Raw genomic sequence first — 24,328 nt, forward strand, 5'->3', positions numbered from 1 at the left:
CAGCTGTGACTTATTAAACTGATAGTTCGGTAATTTTCACATCTGTCAACACCTGCTTTCTTTGGGATTGGAATTATTAATTTCTTCTTGAAGTCCGAGGGTATTTCGCCTGTCTCATACATCTTGCTCACCAGATGGTAGAGTTTTGTCAGAACTGGCTCTCCCAAGACCGTCAGTAGTTCTAAGGGAATGATGTCTACTCCTGGGGCCTTGTTTCGACTCAGGTCTTTCAGTGCTCTGTCAAACTCTTCACGCAGTATCGTATCTCCCATTTCATCTTCATCTACATCCTCTTCCATTTTCATAGTATTGTCCTCAAGTATATTGCCCTTGTATAGACCCTCTATATACTCCTTCCACTTTTCTGCTTTCCCTTCTCTGCTTAGAACTGTTTTTCCATCTGAGCTCTTGATATTCATACAAGTCGCTCTCTTTTCTCCAAAGGTCTCTTTAATTTTCCTATAGGCAGTATCTATCTTGCCCCCTAGTGAGATAAGCCTCTACATCCTTACATTTGTCCTCTAGCCATCCCTGCTTAGCCATTTTGCACTTCCTGTCGATCTCATTTTTGAGACGTTTATATTCCTTTTTGCCTGCTTCATTTACTGCATTTTTATATTTTCTCTTTTCATCAATTAAAGTCAATATTTCTTTTGTTACCCAAGGATTTCTACTAGCCCTCGTGTTTTTACTTACTTGATCCTCTGCTGCCTTCACTTCATCCTTCAGAGCTACCCATTCTTCTTCTACTGTTTTTCTTTCCCTCATTCGGGTCAATTGTTCTCTTATGCTCTCCCTGAAACTCTGTACAACCTCTGGTTTAGTCAGTTTATCCAGGTCCCATCTCCTTAAATTCCCACCTTCTTGCAGTTTCCTCAGTTTTAATCTACAGTTCATAACCAATAGATTGTGGTCAGAATCCACATCTGCCCCTGGATATGTCTTACAATTTAAAACCGGGTTCCTAAATCTCTGTTTTACCATTATATAATCTATCTGATACCTTGTAGTATATCCAGGATTCTTCCATGTATACAACCTTCTTTTAAGATTCTTGAACTAAGTGTTAGCTATGATTAAGTGCAAAATTCTACCAGACGGCTTCCTCTTTCATTTCTTACCCCCAATCCATATTCACCTACTATGTTTCCTTCTCTCCCTTTTCCTACCCTCGAATTCCAGTCTCCCATGACTATTAAATTTTCGTCTCCATTCACTACCTGAATAATTTCTTTTATCCCATCATACATTTCATCAATCTCTTCATCATCTGCAGAGCTAGTTGGCATATAAACTTGTACTACTGTAGTAGGCACGGGCTTCGTGTCTATCTTGGCCACAATAATGCGTTCACTATGCTGCTTGTAGTAGCTTACCCGCACTCCTATTTTTTTTATTCATTATTAAACCTATTCCTGCATTAGCCGTATTTGATTTTGTATTTATAACCCTGTATTCACCTGACCAAAAGTCTTGTTTCTCCTGCCACCGAACTTCACTAATTCCCACTATATCTAACTTTAACCCATCCAATTCCCTTTCTAAGTTTTCTAACCTACTTGCCCGATTAAGGGATCTGACATTCCACGCTCCGATCCGTAGAACGCCAGTTTTCTTTCTCCTGTTAACGGCGTCGTCTTGAGCAGTCTCCGCCCGGAGATCCGAGTGGGGGACTATTTTACCTCCGGAATATTTTACCCAAGAGGACGTCATCATCATTTAACCATACAGTAAAGCTGTATGCCCTCGGGAAAAATTACGGCTGTAGTTTCCCGTGCTTTCAGCCGTTCGCAGTACCAGCACAGCAAGGCCGTTTTGGTTAGTGTTAAAAGGCCAGATCAGTCAATCATCCAGACTGTTGCCCCTGCATCTACTGAAAAGGCTGCTGCCCCTCTTCAAGAACCACACGTTTGTCTGGCCTCGAAACAGATACCCCTCCGTTGTGGTTGCACCTACGGTACGGCCATCTGTATCGCTGAGGCACGCAAGCCTCCCCACCAACGGCAAGGTCCATGGTTCATGGGGGAGGATCTCATGTGTAATTATAAGAGGTGTACACATTACTGCTGTTTCTCGCGCAGTGAAGACTTATTACAAACAGGTCACTGTTGGTAGGATTTCTTATAATCGCATGTGTAAGTATAAGATATCTTACCAACAGTGACCTGTTTGCAATAAGTTTTCAGTGCGCGAGAAACAGCAGTAATGTGTACACCTGTGAAACATAGCGATTTACGATTGTCCATCTAGTTTTGACTTTTCATTGGGCGTTTGGCTAGAGCTCAGACTGTGTGTTTGGGGCATTGCTTGACCCCTTAATATTTCCGCGGTGCTGAGGGATTGTATGTAGCATATTTAGTGCTGGCACGGATGGCGTCACGTCAAAACATGTGCTGTCACACAAAGCTGCGTATCTTCTCTAGGTGGACCATAGCGTGCCTGAAGTCATGTCAGCTATTGACACTGTGGTTCCTTGTTAGGCCTATAGCGGAGAGAGAACCACAAAGCGTTTTCGTCATTTTTGCTTCCGTACCAGCACGGGATAAACGGGAAACGGGATAATTTTAGTGCGGTGTTTGTAGTGTCCTGTAGCACTCTATCACATCACCAGCCTGCACTGTTCAAGTGTATGTTTATTTCCAAACATCCTAAGTGAGGCGTAAACTACGAAGTGATAACATGTAATCGTTTGATTTTATCTTCATTCCAGGTACCTAAGTACCGGTGAAAAGCTTGTCGGTCACAGCTGGAAACTTCCATAGCCTCAGAAGTCCCTCGACCTGAACGCATTGCTTTTATTATGTGGGGTATTTAAAAGATTCGGTGTATTCCAGCTCTCTTGAGAGGGTGAATGAAGTTCGAGAACACATTGTGGATGACTGCCAGTACATTCGGACTCTGACAGAATTTTTGAACATGTACGGGTATCAATAAGGAAGCATCCGAGAGCCAGATTTCATATGAACGGTGACAATATGGAACTCTTATTGTCTGTCCTCAAGTGAATCTGCAGTTCTGATCCTCAGGTTATCTGTTAAAAGGTGTTGACATTGTCATAACACGTCGTGCTGGGGAAGCTATTGGTTTCTGGACCTCTGTTTGCTAGAACTCTGTCTCCTTCATTGTCCTCTACTCACCTCTTTCGTTTGTACCTATAATATTCAAACAACCTGCATATTAAAGGCTGTAAAAGAAATTGAGTCATTGGAGCGTCATCATGTGTTGGTAAGAACTTGTTTCAAAGGTTTTCAAAGACGTTACACACATTTGGGCGATGAAAAGAGTCGAAGGTAATAGGTGAAAATATGTGCCGGACCCAGTTTTCCCGCCTAAGTCGTCGTACCAGGTGTTCCATCCCATCCAAATTCCCTGCCTGTTACACACCGCGAGCGTAAAGTAATCTACCCATGAACCCGTCACTTGCCTTTTTGGATTCCCGCAAGTGATCGGGCTTGGTGTGCATCAGCACCAAGAGAGTGGATCTTTGAGGTACATGTATAGAAAATTCACGAACTCGAATTTATTCCTCAAATACTAGCAATAAAAATGTCTATAAAAATTTCGTCCTGTGCGTATTTCCGGGAGTAAATAGACGTTAGAGATCGGCAGTCTGGCAACACTCTAACTGCATATAAGCTGCATGTAACTGTAGTGCTGTGCAGTTGGTGAAGGGATAGTATTTTGGGTTAGCAAGCAGGAGGTTGAAGGTTCGTTTCCCAGTCGAGGAGTTTTAATTTGCCACATACTGTAGTATTCACTTTTTCTCAACTCTCATACGTCCTACATTTACATAGTAGTACATGTTCGGAAATTATTTGCAAAACACTTTCGCAGCCCTAGTGGTGACGTAAGGCCGCAACGAAATGACGTGCAAAAGACGTCCTTAGAAAGCAGATCAGTGAAAACGATTTTACTTTCATTTCTATGTTGGTGATATGTAAGAGAAATTTTTTGTAGAAGACCCACTGTATTCGATGTGTGATGACTAAGGCTCCAAATACCGTACCATGCACACTACATTTAGGAAATAAATACGCCTCGACCCAGAATCGGACCCTTGACCTCCTGCACAGCACTATTCCAAAGTGCTGACAGATGTAGTTACCGTGCATGTGATTACAGAGTTGCCAGATCGCCAATGTTAACGTTCATATACTGCCGGAAATATGTGCAGGACGAAATTTTGTGACAAAGTCTTGTATTGCTAGTGTGTGAAGAATTGCGCTGCGAATTTTACCACCCTGTATTTAGGGTGAACCACCCAAGACTGGCACCGTAAACATTGGGAAAAAGGAAACTGCTGTTCACATACGGCTTTCACAGAATGGATTATTTGTCAGAGCCTAGTCTTCTTAGCCAATAAACAGATTATAATACTACTTAGAAAACGTATATTTTGAGCAAACATATCTTCTTTAAAAGGAATAATGCCTACTGACTTTAACAGACTAAAAGTAGAATAAAGTGGAATGTCAGTGGTGCTCGTTGCAGGATTCTAGTGAGAGTCGTTTTTCGAGATACAGAATTCTGATGAACTTCCACACCGACGCCTGTACCGTCCTAGCACTCACTAAAGAACACAGATGCATCACTAGTTGTGTGGATTCTGAACATAAGCGAGAAGCTGACCTCCACACTTTGTGTTAAAGATGCGCACCAGCAGGGTTAATACACGCTTCCAGCCTCTGCTGAAATGCTGCACAGTTGCTAGCATTTCAGCAGAGACCTCGGACCAGACTCGAGTAATACGTCGTTGCATATCATCGGGTGTAGAAGGTATGTCCTTGTAGAGGGCGTCTTTTAGCTTTCCTCACAGAGAAAAGTCTACTAGCGTCAAATCTGGGGAATCGCCCAGCCAAGGTAAAGGTCCTCTGCGTACAATCCAACGAGTTGGAAACAGTCCATGAAGACATGCTCTAGTACTTCTTGCACTATAGGTTGGACAACTATCTCACTATTACCACAGGTCCCTCCTAGTCTGCAGAGGAACGTCTTCTAGCCTCCATGGAAGATCCTCTGTTAGGAGGCTGCGATACTGCTGTACGTTCATTCTTCCGTCTACGAAAATCGGGCCTATGAGCTGATGGTTCACAATCACACCCCACACATACACACTCCATGGACGCTGAGGCTTCAGGGGTTGTCAACAAACCAGCAGTACATCTTTCAGTAGTTTATGTCGCCATGATTGGTAAATGTGGCTTTATCACTAAACAAGATACATAATGCCTCAGGAGTATCCTGTTTTAATGCCCATGTGGAGAAGTTAACACGATTCTTAAAACAGTTAGCATGCTGCTTTTGATGGCGAGAGATATGATAGGAATCGAACCTGTGTCGATGGAGATACCGAAGGACAGAGAATGCGTGGGACACTTGACTGCCTCATGCCACTTACTTGTGAGATTGCGCCGGAGCTAACGTGATCAACTGCAAAAGCAGGAAAAGCATTAATTCCGCTTCTTCCGTCTTCTCTTATTTCCTTCTGTTAGTTCGTCTAGGTGTTACACTAGCACTTTTACTTAACTGGTTGAAGAGGCTGATAAATAACTGCTGAGATGGTTGACGTCTGTTGGGGCATCTTGCCACATACAACATAAAATAGCGAACTGCATTCTTCCATACACCACAAGCATGTAGGCTTTTCCGGCAACGGTAAATTCGATCGTCCACTCACGCAGTAACTAGCGAGTAGCAATGCACTCAAGGAACACACAAGCACACTCTAAGAACAACATCGTACCTAGAAAGTACACAGGTTAAATGGCACAAACAAGCGTCCGTGTGGAAACTTTTCAAAATACGATATTTCGCAAGCTACTCATTGGAATCCAATAACATGTTTTAAAATTTAGCCTGGGTTTAGTTTGTTGATGGTCATAGGCGTTGTTCCATTACAAAGTGTGTGTTTACACAAAAAATACACTAAGTATTATTACATTGGCTAACAATAGGAGCCCTTATTACCAATCCATTCTGTAAAAACGAACATCAATAGCACTTCCCATTTTCGCAATATCTGTGGTGCAAGTTTTAGGCGATTCACCTTGCATATGGTGTCCGTTCTTTCGGACATATCCGAAAGAACACAGACAACATATACTGGATGCTCCAAAATTCCCTTAAAAACTTCTAGGATTGTAGATGGGACTAAGTAGACGACACAGAGTTAGGACCCATGTCCGCAGACGTACAGTTTCCGTGCCACAGCCGGTGGAAACATGTTTGCTAGGCAAGTATGCGAAAGGGTAGACATGGTGGTTGATGCTTACATCGAATATTCTGATGCCATTTGACGTATATCGTATCTCTATGACAAGGTTCGAACGGCTTTCGCATGTCTGTGAGTGTTAGAGCAACATGGTTGAGGATAAATAAGTTTGCAGAATACAGCGACGTGATCTTTCTGTAAGGCGAAGACTCCATTGCGTATTTTCATTTTTATTCATTTGCTGCTGCCATTCACAACCGGCCTGCCACCTCGTTGCTAATACATGTTGCCTTTTCACAATATGAGTTTCTACATTTACAGAAAGAGAGACTTACTTGATGTTCCTTGTTTTTGGTAAAGATTAAACATATTGCAGCTCAATTGCGTATCCTTTCCGCCAATACCTCGCAACAGCTTCGAGAAAGGGATAACTTCACGGTCAGGAGGCGTGACTGGTGCTCTGCGGTGACACAGTCCCTATCCATCATGGCCCTCGTACCTACTGTATATTACCCGTCTTACCCTATAGCTTACCCCTATTTTTCTCAGAATTTAGCACATCTTGCACCATCTTGTAAGTAGGCTGGTTAGGTTTTTATGTTGGTAACGTCACATAGCGCTTTGTATGAAAATCACTGGTTGTGCTGTGCGCAGTCTGTGGCTGTTTGTCATTGTTGAAATATTCGCTATTGTAGTGTTCGGCAGTTGGATGTGAACAGCACGTAGCGGTGCGCAGTTTGAGGTGAGCCGCCAGCAGTGGTTGATGTGGGGAGAAAGATGGCAGAATTTTGAGAGCGGACGATCTGGACGTGTGTCCATAAGAAAAGTAAATACATTCCACAAGATTTCGGGACTGCTGCCGGATCTCATTGACTTCTTTCCACGATATTTCGGCTGACAACCTTACACCCATCTTCAGGCGAGTGTTTGACACTGGAGATTGCTAGTGCAAGTCGCTCTATTTATACGTAAAAGAGCCGCAAGACGCGCATGCGCAAGTTACCGTTGTATGCGCGCCATCTGTCGATTCCAAGGCCCTCTACAATATTACTGCATCTATGGAGCGCAAACGAATGCGTGAAACAAGTAAAACATGCACGCAGACGTGTCCAAAACAATAAAATGCACAATTTCAATATTAAAATTAAAATTACTTGTCGCTCGACATGTCAGAAGCCATAAAAAGTTTTCTTTTGGTTGATATTAAAGAAATCAACGGGTCCCAGGCCTTATTCAATTGAAAGCCGCCATCACGATTAATGAGATTTTCCACCAAACGTATTTCCACGGATTCCTTAACAACTGAATCCCAGAAGAATCTCGATGGGGCCAAGATTTTCGTGGCAGAATAATCCATAGTATGTCCTGTGGAAATACAATGTTCGGCTATGGCCGACTTACTGGGCTGTAAAAGGCGAGTGTAGCGCTCATGTTCAACGCAGCGGTCGTGTACTGTGCGTGTGGTCTGACCAATGTAGACTTTCCCACACTCGCAGAGGTATTTTATAAATTCCAGCCTTCCGTAATCCCAGATCATCCTTGGCTGAGCCCAGAAGTGCACGAGTCTTTGTAGGTGGCCGGAAGATTGCTTTCACACGATGTTTCTTTAAAATTCTGCCTACTTTCGATTAAATGTTCCCGACATATGGGAGAAATGCTCTGGACTTAAACACCTCCTTATCCTCTTGATCTTGTGGGTGGTCAGGTTTTTTCATCCTTAAAGCAGTACTGACCTAATGTGCAGAATATCCATTATGTTGAAATACAGATTTCAAGTGCTCTAATTCGTCTGCAAGGCTGTCTTTATCAGACACGACATGTGCCCTATACACCAACGTTCGAAGGACGCCCATAGTTTGTGACGGGTGATGACAGCTTGATGCCTGCAGGTACAGGTCCGTATGCGCTGGTTTTCGATAGACATAATGCCCCAATGACCCATCCACCCTGCGATTAACCATGACGTCCAGAAATGGTAGGCAACCATCCTTTTCAACTTCCATCGTAAACTGAATGTTTGTGTGGATGGAATTCAGATGTTGTAAAAACCGTGAAAGCTCTTCTTCACCGTGAGGCCACACTACAAAGGTATCGTCCACGTAGCGCCAGAAGACTGTTGGTTTCAACATCGCCGAATCGAGAGCCCTCTCCTCAAAGTCTTCCATGTAAATGTTTGCTACCAGAGGGGACAGAGGACTACCCATGGCAACACCGTCAAGCTGCTCAAAATATTCATTATTACAAAGAAAGTAAGTAGAGGAAAGGGCATGGTGAAACAGCGCCGTTATATCGGCCGTAAACTTATTGCCGATAAGTGACAATGAATCCAAAAGAGTGACCCTCGTGAACAGTGAAACGACATCGAAACTTACTAACAAGTCCGAATCCTTCAGCTGTAGTGTTCTCAGTCTGTTGATAAAGTCCGCAGAGTTGCGAATATGGAGCGTACATTTGCCAACAAAAGGTCTCAGTAGCGAAGCCAGATGAGTAGATAAATCATATGTCGGAGCACCGACATTGCTCACTATGGGGCGTAAGGGCACATTGTCCTTATGGATCTTTGGAAGACCATATAACCTCGGTGGAACAGAACTGTGAGGTCTCAATCTTTTCACAACCTCTTTCGGCAGAGAAGAGGAGTTTAGCAACTCTGACGTTTTCCTTTCTACTTTCCGAGTAGGGTCTTTATCACGCTTCCTGTACGTTGTCCCACTCAGTAAACTATATATCTTCTGATCATACATATCACGTGGTAACAGCACAGTGGCATTCCCCTTATCCGCCGGAAGGACCACCGTCTGAGGATCTTCCCGTAACTTGCACAGCGCAGCCCTTTCCATTGAAGTTGCTCTTCTGAGGCCTAGTTCTCGTAAGGGCGCGACATGTTTCCCGCCTGATTTCTTCTGCTGCTCCACTGGATAGAGGCCTGACAGCTTCTTCAACAGCACTAATAAAATCTGTTAAAGGTAAGGTCCTAGGTGTCGGTACGAAGTTCAGACCTTTCCCAAGTACAGATAGTGTCACATTGTCTAAATCCTTATCCGTGAAATTTACCACAGAGCGTCGAAAATCATCTTCTTGTAGTGACGTTGCTGAGAGTCGGTCGAACTTCGATGATTGTCTTAAAGAATACTCGTGACGGACCCCGTCTGATTTGGCCCATGTTACACCATCGACCCATTCCCAGGAGAGGGAAGGAAGATTAGATGCAATCTCCAAATGCAAATAAAGCAGCTCCTTCGAAATCATGTCCAGTTCCCGGCGGGTGAAATGTATCCTCTCCTTCACAAGGGCTAAACTTGCTTTACGTGTGATGAACTTCGCAGCGGCGGTCTTGATAAAATGTGTCACTCTGGCAAACTTCGGAATAAGGCCATTATCCCGGCATTTCAGTAAGAAACATAAAGCACTTAACAATCTCACACATTTGTTTCGTAACTTATCCAACTTGGATGTTAGATGCCATCTCCTCCCCGAAGAGGTATTTGACGTGACTCTTGAAGTTTCTCTTGTGGCTCTTTTACGTATAAATAGAGCGACTTGCACTAGCAATCTCTAGTGTCAAACACTCGCCTGAAGATGGCTGTAAGGTTGTCAGCCGAAATATCGTGGAAAGAAGTCGATGAGATCCGGCTGCAATCCCGAAATCTTGTGGAATATTCGATAGGCCGGGAAAACTTCAAGAGTCACAGTAAATACATTGATCTGTATCAAAATCTTTCATTTGCTAACTATACCTATCAATAGTTAGTGCCTTCATTAGTTAGAATCTTTTATTTAGCTGGCAGTATTGGCGCTCGCTGTATTGCAGTAGTTCAAGTAACGAAGATTTTTGTGAGGTAAGTGATTCACGAAAGGTATAGGTTATTGTTAGTCAGGGCCATTCTTTTGTAGGGATTATTGAAGGTCAGATTGCATTGCGCTAAAAATATTGTCAGTTTACTGTTGATCAGAATAAGAAAAGAGAGAAATGCCTGAGTACGTTCAGTTCTGCTCAGCTGTTTGAAAATCAAATAACGCAAGAGGTTTATCAGCACAGTAACTGATTAATTTTCCAAAGGGGACGTTTCATATATATGAAACGTTCCCTTTGGAAAATTAATTAATTAATGAGCTGAGAAACCTCTTGCGTAACAGTTCATGACATCCAGTCTTGCAAATTGCCTTTTTCTGACTGACACACGTCCAGATCGTCCGCTCTCAAAACTCTGCCATCTCTCTCCCCACATCCAGCACTGCTGGCGGCTCACCTCCAACCGCGCAAGCTACGCGCTGTTCACATCCAACTGCCCAACACTACAATAGCGAATAGCCGGCCGAAGTGGCCGTGCGGTTAAAGGCGCTGCAGTCTGGAATCGCAAGACCGCTACGGTCGCAGGTTCGAATCCTGCCTCGGGCATGGATGTTTGTGATGTCCTTAGGTTAGTTAGGTTTAACTAGTTCTAAGTTCTAGGGGACTAATGACCTCAGCAGTTGAGTCCCATAGTGCTCAGAGCCATTTGAACCATTACAATAGCGAATATTCCAACAATGATGACAACCAGCCACAGACTGCACACAGCACAGCCAGTGATTTTCATACAAAGCGCTACGTGACGTTACCAACATGAAAACCTAACCATCCTACTTACAATCCTACACTGTGAAACGATTTTTCCAGGTCGCCAAATCCTGTGAAAGTGTCTATCTCATACGTCACCAATACTGCCTATGCTCGGATTTGAACTCAGGCTTTGACAGTTACGTCTAATCTAATTACGATCACAGCTAAGCAGCCAGAATAAGCAACCGGAATAAGAAACGAACAGGTTCGGTGACTTCCATCTCCTTTTAGCAGGTCACTCGTTTGGTTCCCAGGGCACCACGGCTGGTGTTGCTGTCGCAGCCGGCCAGGTCAGAAGGTGAAGGCCGTAGGCGGGCTGTGGAACACGCCGGCACAGCAGGTAGCAGGCAGCCAGCGGCCGCCGGCAGCTGTTAGGCTGATGGGTGCCCGCCCACGCTGCGGCGGCAGCGATTTAAATGCCTCGACCCACCAGCCGCGTTCATCACCGGTGGACACGCAATCTCGGGAAGCAGCGTGGAAAGAGGGGGGGGGGGGCAGGGAGGAGCAGCTGGCCTTGAAAGCAGAGCCCCCGCCGCCCCGTTTGTTTCGCGTCCCCCGCTGCGCCCCTCGCGAGCCGCCCTGAAAGAATGGCGCGGGCCGACGCTGTACATCACGCCGCGCTGCCAGCACACAAGGCTCGCCACGCGGTGGAAATAGAAGCACGCGTTCGTGTTGGCGGTGCCGCCACGCCAAACCCCAAACAAGACACGGCTGCGGATTTCGCTGTTGCCTGCAGCCTGTACCCTTTCGTAGTTGGTGGACACGTCCAGTGCCTGATGAAAACAGCAAGACACATTGTAGTAGCCACTGATAGTGATTAAAATCGCTCAAAAGAGGAAAGGCCGCTGGACCTGATGGGATACCAGTTCGATTTTACACAGAGTACACGAAGGAACTTGCCCCCCTTCTTGCAGCGGTGTACCGTACGTCTCTAGAAGAGCGTGGCGTTCCAAAGGATTGAAAAAGGGGATAGATCATCCCCGTTTTCAAGAAGGGACGTCGAACAGATGTGCACAACTATAGACCAATATCTCTAACTTCAATCAGTTGTAGAATTTTGGAACACGTATTATGTTCGAGCATAATGACTTTCCTGGGGAATAGAAATCTACACTGTAGGAATCAGCATGGGTTTGGAAAAAGACGATCGTGTGCAACCCAGCTCGCGCTATTCGTGCACGAGACTCAGAGGGCCATAGACAAGGGTTCCCAGGTAGATGCCGTGTTTCTTGACTTCCGCAAGGCGTTCGATACAGTTCCCCACAGTCGTTTAATGAACAAAGTAAGAGCATATGGACTATCAGATCAATTGTGTGATTGGATTGAACAGTTCCTAGATAACAGAACGCAGCATGTCATTCTCAATGGAGAGAAGTCTTCCGAAGTAAGAGTGATTTCAGGTGTGCTGCAGGGGAGTGTCGCAGGACCGTTGCTATTCACAATATACATAAATGACCTTGTGGATAACAACGGAAGTTCACTGAGGCTTTTCGCGGATGATGCTATAATATATCGAGAGGTTGTAACAATCGAAAATTGTACTGAAATGCGGGAGGATCTGCAACGTATTGACTCATGGTGCAGGGAATGGCAATTAAATCTCAATATAGACAAGTGTAATGTGCTGCGAATACATGAAAGTTCCTTTATCATTTAGCTACAATATAGCAGGTCAGCAACTGGAAGCAGTTAATTCAATAAATTATCTGGGAGTAGGCATTAGGAGTGATTTAAAATGGAATGATCATATAAAGTTGATCGGTGGTCAAGCAGATGCCAGACTGAGGTTCATTGGAAGAATCCTAAGGAAATGCAATCGGAAAACAAAGGAAGTAGGTTACAGTACACTTCTTCACCCACTGCCTGAATTTTGCTCACCAGTGTGGGATCTGTACCAGATAGGGTTGATAGAGAAGATCCATCGGAGAGCAACGCGCTTTGTTACAGGATAATTTAGTAATCGCGAAATGATAAACTCCAGTGCAAGACTCTGCAGGAGAGACGCTCATTAGCTCGGTACTGGCTTTTGTTGAAGTTTCGAGAACATACCTTGAGAGGTGGCATGAGCCCCCTCTCATATTTCTATCTTACTCTGAGTAATTCGATTTTCCTCTCTAATTGCATGCGGTGGAAAGTCGCTATTCCGTCACACGCGGACTTCCCACTCAGCGTCTCTTGTCACCCAGGTGGTCCGGTGACAGGCGGGGTCTGCTGATCTTGAAAGGGTTATGCCGACTGGTGTGAGGGAGTCGAGTGGATGCTTTCCAGACGCCGACATTGACATAAGAGCGGGAGCGACACGCCCAGATGGGCCGGAAGGGCGGCTGGGCTAGAGATTCCGTTACTTCTCAGAAACTTTGTGAAAATCGTTTCTGGCGGGCTACCAGCAAGGTGTGGGAATGACTTGTGTTCCCAGGCAGTCTTGGCGGCCAAATTCCCGCGTTTCCTGCAAAATAGTAACTGTGATTTGCTTGCTCAGGGCATAGCCAAGAATCTCCATTGGTGGAATAGCAGTGCTTCGGCAATAGAGTGGAATATTCCGCCGGTTTTCGAGTTGCTGATTGGAACGTTTAGCCATGGCCACTGTCGTGGGGGCGGGAATGTTCTGTGTTCGGTTTGTACGGGTGCTCTTGAGAGGGTGGCTCTCGGCTTTCGGTCGGAGTAGGTTAAAAGACTGAGCTCTCGCTGCTCTGGGCAGCCTGTCTTCCGTTGGCTGTCTAATAACGTAACTACCCGGCGAACGGTCCGGTCACTTGGATGATGTCGTCCAGGATACCGAGCAGCATATATAGCACACGCCCGTTGGGCATTTTGATCACAATAGCCACACATCAACACGATATCGACCTTTTCCGCAATTGTTAAACGGTCCATTTTAACACGGGTAATGTATCACGAAGCAAATACCGTCCGCACTGGCGGAATATTAGGTGATACCACGTACTTAAAACGTTTGTGACTATTACAGCGCCATCTATCATAATGCGAAAAAAGTGGTATCCACTATAACATTCACTTTTCTTTAGGTGCTAGACGAATATGTAATAAAAAATGGGGGTTCCTATTTTAAAAAGCGCAGTTGATATCCGTTTGACCTATGGCAGCGCCATCTAGCGGGCCAACCATAGCGCCATCTGGTTTCCCCCTTCAAGCTAGACAAGTTTCGTTCTTTGTAATTTCTTCGTTTCACGCTTACTTCGTGAGATATTTGGCCTGGCCACGATCAATGAACCACTCTTTATAGATACTTAAGTATCGAATGGCACATAATTGCCGATATTTTTACACTACATTATATATTTTTTTTTCAATTTTCGATTAATATTCCAAGTTGTTCTTTTGAAATTGTAGTAACATAATTTTACTTTCACTTTCACTTACTACTTTTTGAGATTTCATCACTCCAGTCTTCCTCTTTGACCGTGTGAAACAAGTATATGTGGCACAAAGTAGAAGTCCTACTGCACTGGGGAGTTGTAGTGCAAATGGAATAACACCATTTCCGATTTTGAAGAAATAGCACACCAGCTGCGTTGAAAAAAAAAAGAATTAACACAGCTAGGTGTGCTATTTCTTCATATCGGATTACTTCAAAAACAGTTGACTAAATGGCAATCTTGGTCTTTTCGGCGGACGGAGACGTGTGAGGGGAAATGCTGACGTAACCGGCGCTCGGCGCTACCGACACACTCTGCATCGTTTAATTTCGTGGAAATTTTGACACTACAACTGCTAGGTTGCTGGAATTGCAGAAACGAAAAAAAATGGAGGAGAGGGAAGTCGGCATAACGTTTCGCACACATTCGATATGTGACAAAACCGAACGACGGACCCGCCGCACGCCTTTTAGCGTGCCACTTACCTGCGGTTACCATTGTTAGCAACGTGGTTATCGCCAAGCTTGAAAATGCGCCGTTTTCCTTTCAGTTCTTGCTCCAAGTGGGAGTAGCAGGCTGCTAGCTCGTTGATTTACAGAATATCTAATAATAAATCAGTACTTAAATACACTTCTCTAGAACCGGCATTATACACTCCTGGAAATTGAAATAAGAACACCGTGAATTCATTGTCCCAGGAAGGGGAAACTTTATTGACACATTCCTGGGGTCAGATACATCACATGATCACACTGACAGAACCACAGGCACATAGACACAGGCAACACAGCATGCACAATGTCGGCACTAGTACAGTGTATATCCACCTTTCGCAGCAATGCAGGCTGCTATTCTCCCATGGAGACGATCGTAGAGATGCTGGATGTAGTCCTGTGGAACGGCTTGCCATGCCATTTCCACCTGGCGCCTCAGTTGGACCAGCGTTCGTGCTGGACGTGCAGACCGCGTGAGACGACGCTTTATCCAGTCCCAAACATGCTCAATGGGGGACAGATCCGGAGATCTTGCTGGCCAGGGTAGTTGACTTACACCTTCTAGAGCACGTTGGGTGGCACGGGATACATGCGGACGTGCATTGTCCTGTTGGAACAGCAAGTTCCCTTGCCGGTCTAGGAATGGTAGAACGATGGGTTCGATGACGGTTTGGATGTACCGTGCACTATTCAGTGTCCCCTCGACGATCACCAGTGGTGTACGGCCAGTGTAGGAGATCGCTCCCCACACCATGATGCCGGGTGTTGGCCCTGTGTGCCTCGGTCGTATGCAGTCCTGATTGTGGCGCTCAACTGCACGGCGCCAAACACGCATACGACCATCATTGGCACCAAGGCAGAAGCGACTCTCATCTCTGAAGACGACACGTCTCCATTCGTCCCTCCATTCACGCCTGTCGCGACACCACTGGAGGCGGGCTGCACGATGTTGGGGCGTGAGCGGAAGACGGCCTAACGGTGTGCGGGACCGTAGCCCAGCTTCATGGAGACGGTTGCGAATGGTCCTCGCTGATACCCCAGGAGCAACAGTGTCCCTAATTTGCTGGGAAGTGGCGGTGCGGTCCCCTACGGCACTGCGTAGGATCCTACGGTCTTGGCGTGCACCCGTGCGTCGCTGCGGTCCGGTCCCAGGTCGACTGGCACGTGCACCTTCCGCCGACCACTGGCGACAACATAGATGTACTGTGGAGACCTCACGCCCCACGTGTTGAGCAATTCGGCGGTACGTCCACCCGGCCTCCCGCATGCCCACTATACGCCCTCGCTCAAAGTCCGTCAACTGCACATACGGTTCACGTCCACGCTGTCGCGGCATGCTACCAGTGTTAAAGACTGCGATGGAGCTCCGTATGCCACGGCAAACTGGCTGACACTGACGGCGGCGGTGCACAAATGCTGCGCAGCTAGCGCCATTCGACGGCCAACACCGCGGTTCCTGGTGTGTCCGCTGTGCCGTGCGTGTGATCATTGCTTGTACAGCCCTCTCGCAGTGTCCGGAGCAAGTATGGTGGGTCTGACACACCGGTGTCAATGTGTTCTTTTTTCCATTTCCAGGAGTGTATTTACAATTTGTAGCCGATTCTTTTATAAGCCGATATGAGGATATTTTTCCATCGATATATCAATACTTTCTACCACACATTGAGTGCCGATAATACATTATAAATATCGAATAAACGATATTTCTTTTTTAAATATCAGCAGTCCTTGTTGGAACCACTCAATGGTATTACCGTGAAAATAAACTGGAAAGTTCATCGCAGCACTCTCGGTGACCAGATGTTGCCCTTTCTTCATGAAGAGTAGGCTGCGTACATACGTAGCCACACAGTTGCAACGTATGTTCGTTGATGAATATTCAGACATCCCGTTGTACCTCGACTGGTCCACTAACTCTGCCGTTGTTAAGCCCACACAAAATGTCTGGAACACTTTAGAGCAGCAGGTAATAATAATGTCGTGTGACTACGGCCTCCCGTCGGGTAGATCGTTCGCCGGGTGCAAGTCTTTCTATTTGACGCCACTTCGGCGCCTTGCGCGTCGTTGGGGATGAAATGATGATTATTAGGACAACACAACACCCAGTCCCTGAGTGGATAAAATCTCCGACCCAGCCGGGAATCAAACCCGGGCTTCTGTCGCGCTGACCACTCAGCTACCGGGGGCGGACAGAGCAGCAGGTGAAATATAGCAATCAATATGCCCTTTGGTAGCGCTAAGAGATCCAATAATGAATAAGTGGCTCCAACTGGGCGTGGCATTTCTCAAGGAACCTGTGCACGTTCGTCCTGTCTTCCATCAAGGCTAGAGACGGTGTTACACAGTATTAGCTTGACGTCTCCCTCGGTACGGCTAACATTTTGTCCGATGTTCCTATTTATCAAAACGCGAATCCCGAGTATTCTCTACAGTCAAAGCAAGGATATGAGCCACAGTGCTTCTTATAAAATCTGGATACAAGTTAACATAAATAAATCAGTTGATAGTTGATATCCTTGACGAAGACCATGTGTTAAATTCTCTGCACTGGTGAGGACGGAAAGAATAGGAGAAATGTCGTTGAAACATTGAAATTGTTTTGAAAAAATTGACATTGTATTCACTGGAGAAAATGCCTAATTGACATATTTCTAAAACTGTGAGCACGTTTGGTTTCACTAAACAATTTTCAGGTTTTTAAAGGTAAAACTACGTTATCTACAATAATAAATCGTCAGTTTCTATAAGAGAATGTATAGCCTATATCATAAAATAATAATACTCACTCATACGTTAAAAAATCATAACTTCATGTTACGGAAGTTAAATCTTGATACACCAAGCGCTCTCCCATCAGATTGTTTCTACACCCAGTTTTACTCTATTTGTGCAAAGCACTGTGCAGTGCACGGCAGAGCGTACTTCTCGGTGCATCCCGGTTTAAGGCGAGCATTCACTTATGGGGCACTGGACTCCTTAACCCTTCCACTATTTACTTAGTAAAATGTTTCTGACTGTTACGCTGTGGTCGAATGGATTTCACCTTAAAAGCTGACGTTTAGTCCCCATATGCGGAGGATATATCCAAGGGGGATCGCAGCGTTGTTGAATGCTCTAGTCACACCCTGGCTCCCTACTTAAAACAACAAAGTTCCGCTTCCACGCAATGGCGTGACATGTTTTGATTACGCGAGGACAACTGGCCGTTGTTCACTGCCACCGTTCGCTGCTTCTATCATCCCATGTTGGAAGACTTGAACACATCTTCCTCAGCACTGGAATCCAAATTTCATTTAATATCACACCCTCCTCCTTCCTCCTGAAATTTCTGGGTTGTTCTGCAATCTCTATGGCCTGTTTGTATAGCCTTTCATAGTATCCGCTTGTGGCTGCCAGTATTTGAGTCCTATCCAAATGATGGCGATCTCCTTGATGTAAAGCAAGCAGCTGATCTGTCAGTCCTCCCTCTTCTGCAATCGCCCTTCTGCTCAGTCATTTTTTGACAGTTCTGTTTGTAGTACCCACGGACACCTCCCCACAACTACACGGAACCCTATAAATTCCAGCCTTTTCCAGCGGATTTCGGACAACTTTGGCCAATTTTAGGTGATCTTGTGTGTGTATGTGTGTGTAGATTACCGCGATGTTTCGCTTTTTTAAGATTTTTCCTATGCGGTCATTCACGTCCATAATGAATGGCGGGAAAACTTCAGATTTCACCGGCGCTTGAGCATCGCTACGATCTCTTCGCGGTGGTCTTAACGCTCTTTTAACCTCAGCAAACGAATAACCATTCTTGAGCAATGCATTGGTGAGATGTTTTAATTCTGCGGCAAGCAGCTCTGGTTCTCAGTTTTCGTTGCTCTGTCCGCCAACATTTTTGTAATGCCTCGCTGTTGCTGTGGGTGGTGGTTCTAACCCCGGTGTAGGTAACAGTTTGCGAGCGTGCGTTCAATATTGTGCTAACATTTGAACAAAGTGAAAGGCATTAATGCACATTTATTTTAATTAACGTCGTAGTCAGGATAATATACATCAAAAAGATACTCCCCCGCCCCCAATTCATTTTCCAGCACAGGGAAAGCTCGGACCTACAGACTTATTAACAGCTACGTACGTCACCAGAATGAAATTTTCACTCTGCAGCGGAGTGTGATCTGATATGAAACTTCCTGGTAGATTTTAACTGTGTGCTGGACTGAGACTCAAATTAGGGACCTTTGCCTTTCGCGGGCAAGTGCTCTACCAACTGAGCTACCCAAGTCCGACTCACGACTCGTCCTCACAGCTTCAATTCTGCCAGTACCTCGTCTCCTACCTTCCAAACATCACAGAAGCTCTCCTGCGAACCTTGCAGAACTAGCACTCCTGGAAGAAAGGATATTGCGGAGACATGGCTTAGCCACGGCCTGGGGATGTTCCAGAATGAAATTTTCACTCTGCAGCGGAGTAACGTACTGGCAGAATTGAAGCTGTGAGGTCGGGTCGTGAGTCGTGCTTGGGTAGCTCAGTTGGTAGATCACTTGCCTGCGAAAGGCAAAGGTCCCGAGTTTGAGTCTCGATCCGGTACACAGTTTTAAACTGGCAGGAAGTTTAAGGTACGTACGTGGTTTAGGAATAAGACTGCGCGAAAACTAAAAGACATACAGAAAAGTCATACATATATAGACAGGGTCTCTCTCAAGCTTCTAATTCACGTATTAGTTACTCAATATGGCCACCGTTTGTGAAGCTACGAACATCAGTATGTACGTACGTACAGTTCATCGACCCGAATTGTGCGGGAAGTCACGACACCCAATGTGCAGTTGTGAACTACTGTGATTCGATGCAACAGCACTGAGCGGAGCGGAACAGAGGTTCGTCAATGAAACTTGCAAATGGAACAGTCTGCAGGAGAAAGCTATAATCATAAAGATTATGCAAAGCATTAAAAGGTTAGCCCGTTACCAGTTGAATATTGATACACACAGCAATGACATGCAGTTAATCCCCACTTCTGTGGCGACCGTATTCTCAGTGGTTATGAAAATGTTAAATGCCTACGTGAGCGCTGTAATTTGTGTAATGTCGTTTCATCTGTCCTATGATAAATTTATGTACGTCGTTGTAATATGTTCCTCGATTACTTACTCGAATAAGGTTCTTGAAACTTTGTAAGTAGATTTCCGCCGAATAGCTGACGTCTGTCTTCAAGCATCTCCCAGGTAAGGAAACGTCGTTCTCTCTCAGACGGTTCAATTGAAATCCACAGTGCTTTGTTATACAGGGCTTCCATAATTTAAGTACCAGTTTCAAAACTTTGTAGAAAGGCAACAAGTGCTCAGAATTATGTGAAATTTGAACAGTATATTATTGACTCACGGGGAAATGTCAGGGGAGAAAAAAATTAACGAAAATTTGACCAAAAGATGGTGCTGTAAGTGTGAGAATATGCAGGCCAGCACAAGCGCGACGCATGTCTGTCCCACAGTTTGCGTCCAACACGCTGAACATGACCGTCTCCACGAAGGATCTTGCGCTGCTAGTAGAAGCTCTTCTCACAAGAACGGCGATTGACGAAGCTGAAAGTCCATTACATGTTCGCGCCGTTGGCAGGCGAACAAAATGTGGTCGATGTCTTCCTTTCAACGCAAGCTCTCTTCCCCAGTTCGTTGGAGATGTTTGAGGCATCTTTAAATGAATAATATGCCTACGAACGTTACATATCTTTAATACGTACACAAGTGGAAGGAAGGTATAACTGGGCGTATTTCGCTACAGGAATGTCTTCTGGTAGTACCGGACCTTAATCGTTCACATTCCACTTCGATTCTGAATACAGTGCGCCATATTTAACCAGTAATGGCCAGTGGAGAGCACTGTGATCATAGGTTACGTTAGTGGTAAGGTCCAATGTTACAGTTCTTTAGTGCTCTGACAAGAAACTTTCTAAATTTGAAAGTATTCGCTTGGAGGTGGAGAAATGTAGGGTCCCCCTGAATAGGTCAGGCGTGCACTACACGCAGGAAGCGGCTACAAGGGTAGCGGAGTACGTGTGGAGTGCAAATGTGGGTTTTTTAGGTTAGAGAATTCCCTCCCTAGGCCCGACAAGACGCCTCTTGAGACACAAGGTAGCAGTAGGCAAAACGCAACAGGGAATGACAGTATTAATGTGGTAATAGTAAACTGCAGGAGCGTCCATAGAAAGGTCCCAGAACTGCTCTCATTAATAAACGGTCACAATGCCCACATAGTACTGGCTGAAACCAGATGTAAACAGTAATGAAATTCTACACTCAGAGTGAAATGTATATCGCAGAGACAGGCTGGACAGTGAAGGGGGAGGCGTTTTTATAGCGATAAAAAGTGCAACAGTATCCAAGGAAATTGACGGAGTTCCGAAATGTGAAATGATTTGGGTGAAGGTCACGGTTAAAGCAGGCTCAGACATGGTAATTGAACGTCTCTATAGGCCCCCTGGCTCAACAGCTGTTGTGGCAGAACACCTGAAGGAAAATTTGGAAAATATTTAGAGTAGATTTCCCGACCATGTTATAGTTCTCGGTGGAGATTTTAATTTGCCGGATATAGACTGGGAGGCCCAAACGTTTGTAACGGGTGGCAGGGACAAAGAATCCAGTGAAATTTTTTTAAGTGCATTATCTGAAAACTACCTTGAGCAGTTAAACAGAGAACCGACTCGTGACGATAACATATTAGATCTTCTGGTGACAAATAGACCGTAAGTATTTGAAACAGTTAACGTAGAAGAGGGAATCAGCTATCATAAAGAGGTTACAACATCGATGATTTCAGCCGTAAATAGAAATATTGAAAAAGGTAGGAGGCTTTTTCTGTTTAGCAAAAGTGAAAAATAGCAGATTTCAGAGTACTTGACGGCTCAACAGAAAAGTTTTGTCTCAAGTACAGTTAGTGTTGAGGATCAGTGGACAAAAACGAGCGAGGTGGCGCAGTGGTTAGACACTGGACTCGCATTCGGGAGGACGACGGTTCAATCCCGCGTCCGGCCATCCCGATTTAGGTTTTCTGTGATTTCCCTAAATCGCTCCAGGCAAATGCCGGGATGGTTCCTTTGAAAGGGCACGGCCGACTTCCTTCCCCGTCCTTCCCTAATCCGATGAGACTGATGACATCGCTGTCTGGTCTCCTTCCTCAAATAAACCAAATCAGTGGACAAAGTTCAAAACCATCGTACAATATGCATTAGATGAGTATGTGCCAAGCAAGATCGTAAGAGATCGAAAAGAGCCACCGTGGTACAACAACCGAGTTAGAAAACTGCTACGGAAGCAAAGGGAACTTTACAGCAAACATAAACATAGCCAAAGCCTTGCAGACAAAAATTACACGAGGCGAAATGTAGTGTGAGGAGAGCTATGCTTTTGGTCTTATGTCAAAGCGGTAGGTGTATCAAAACAAAATGTCCAGACACTCTGTGACCAAAATGGTACTGCAACAGAGGACGACACACTAAAGGCTGAAATAATAAATGTCTTCTTGCAGAGCTATTCCACTGAGGGAGGCTCCACTGTAGTTCGTTCTCTAGATTGTCGCACAGATGACAAAATGGTAGATATTGAAATAGACGACAGAGGGATAGAGAAACAATTGAAATCGCTCAAAACAGGAAAGGCTGCTGGACCTGATGGGATACCAGTTCGATTTTACACAAAGTACGCGAAGGAACTTGCCCTCTCCCCTTCTTGCAGCGGTGTACCGTACGTCTCTAGAAGAGCGTAGGGTTCCAAAAGATTGGAAAAGTGCACAGGTCGTCCCCGTTTTCAAGAAGGGACGTGGAACAGATGTGCAGAACTATAGACCTATATCTCTAACGTCGATCAGTTTTAGAATTTTGGAACACGTACTATGTTCGAGCGTAATGACTTTCCTGGGGAATAGAAATCTACTCTGTAGGAATCACCTTGGATTTCGAAAACGACAGTCCTGTGAAACCTAGCTTTCGCTATTCGTCCACGAAAGTCAGAGGGCCATAGTCATGAGTTCCCACGTAGATGCCGTGTTTCTTGAGTCCCTCAAGGCGTTTGATACAGTTCCCCACAGCCGTTTAATGAACAAAGTAAGAGCACAATGACTATCAGACCAATAGGTAACAGAACGCAGCATGTCATTCTCAATGGAGAGAAGTCTGGCGAAGTAAGAGTGATTTCAGGTGCCGCAGGGGAGTGTCGTAGGACCGTTGCTATTCACAATATACATAAATGATTAACTTCTCATGGTTTGGATTCACAGTCATGTAATATTTCTTAAGACATCATAGTCGCTGTTGACTTTATATACTTATGGATAACATCGAAATTTCACTGAGGCTTTTTGCGGATGATGCTGTAGTATATCGAGAGGTTGTAACAATGGAAATGGGGGATCTGCATCGAATTGACGCATGGTGCAGGGAATGGCAATTGAATCTCTATGTAGACAAGTGTAATGTGCTGCGAATACATAGAAAGAAAGATCCTTTATCATTTAGCTACAATATAGCGGGTCAGCAACAGGAAGCAGTTAATTCCGTAAATCATCTGGGAGTAGGCACTAGGAGTTATTTAAAATGGAATGACCATACAAAATTAAACGTCAGTAAAGCAGATGCCAGACTGAGATTCATTGGAAGAATCCTAAGGAAATGCAGTCCGAAAACAAAGGAAGTAGGTTACAGTACACTTGTTCGCTCACTGCTTGAATACTGCTCACCGGTGTGGGATCCGTACTAGATGGGGTTGATAGAAGAGATAATATCCAACGGAGAGCAGCGTGTTTCGTTACAGGATCATTTAGTAATCGCGGAAGTGTTACGGAGATGATAGATAAACTCCAGTGGAAGACCTTGCAGGAGAGAAGCTCAGTAGCTCGGTACGTGCTTTTGCTGAAGTTTCGAAAACATACCTTCACCGAGGAGTCAAGCAGTATATTGCTCCCTCCTACGTATATCTCGCGAAGAGACCATGAGGATACAATCAGAGAGATTAGAACCCACGCAGAGGCATACCGACAATCTTTCTTTCCACAAACAATACGAGACTGGAACAGAAGGGAGAACCGATAGAGGTACTCAAGGTACCCTCCGCCACACACAGTCAGGTGGCTTGCGGAGTGTAGATGTAGATGTAGAGAGAGGGGAGGAGGGCGGAGAGGGAAAGACAAAGAGGTAGGGTGCTTGTCAGTGGGAAACAGAGACTCACGGCTCGCGGCCAAGTGTCTACAGCGACTGTTGACCCTGCGGCTGTAACCACAGTGCGCTGTTACATGCGCCTGTGAGAACAGCTGGCCCGCGCCACGTTCTCCCAGGCTAGCAGTTCCCAGGCTCGTAGCTGTGCACAGCTGCAGCGGTAGCTGCAATCCGGCGAATAACGCTAGTGGCGTGGACACGCACTCACGGCTTCACCTCCCTTCAGATAGCCTTCGACGAGTTGGTCTACAATCCGCACAAACTAAGTTGTCACTCGGCACGGTGGCTGATGGGAGCGACCGTAAATGGGAAATGTCTTTACCATTGCTCTCATCATCCACTGCGCCAAGTGTCTAGTTTCTCTGGAGAGTATATTGCTAAACGGCTAATACAACTACCAATAACTAGTCTACAGATTCCAGTTGCTTGTTGCCTATCTAACGGCTTCAAGTGACA

This window comes from Schistocerca nitens, chromosome 1 (genome assembly GCF_023898315.1).
Source record: "Schistocerca nitens isolate TAMUIC-IGC-003100 chromosome 1, iqSchNite1.1, whole genome shotgun sequence".
Classification (NCBI taxonomy): Eukaryota; Metazoa; Arthropoda; class Insecta; order Orthoptera; family Acrididae; genus Schistocerca; species Schistocerca nitens.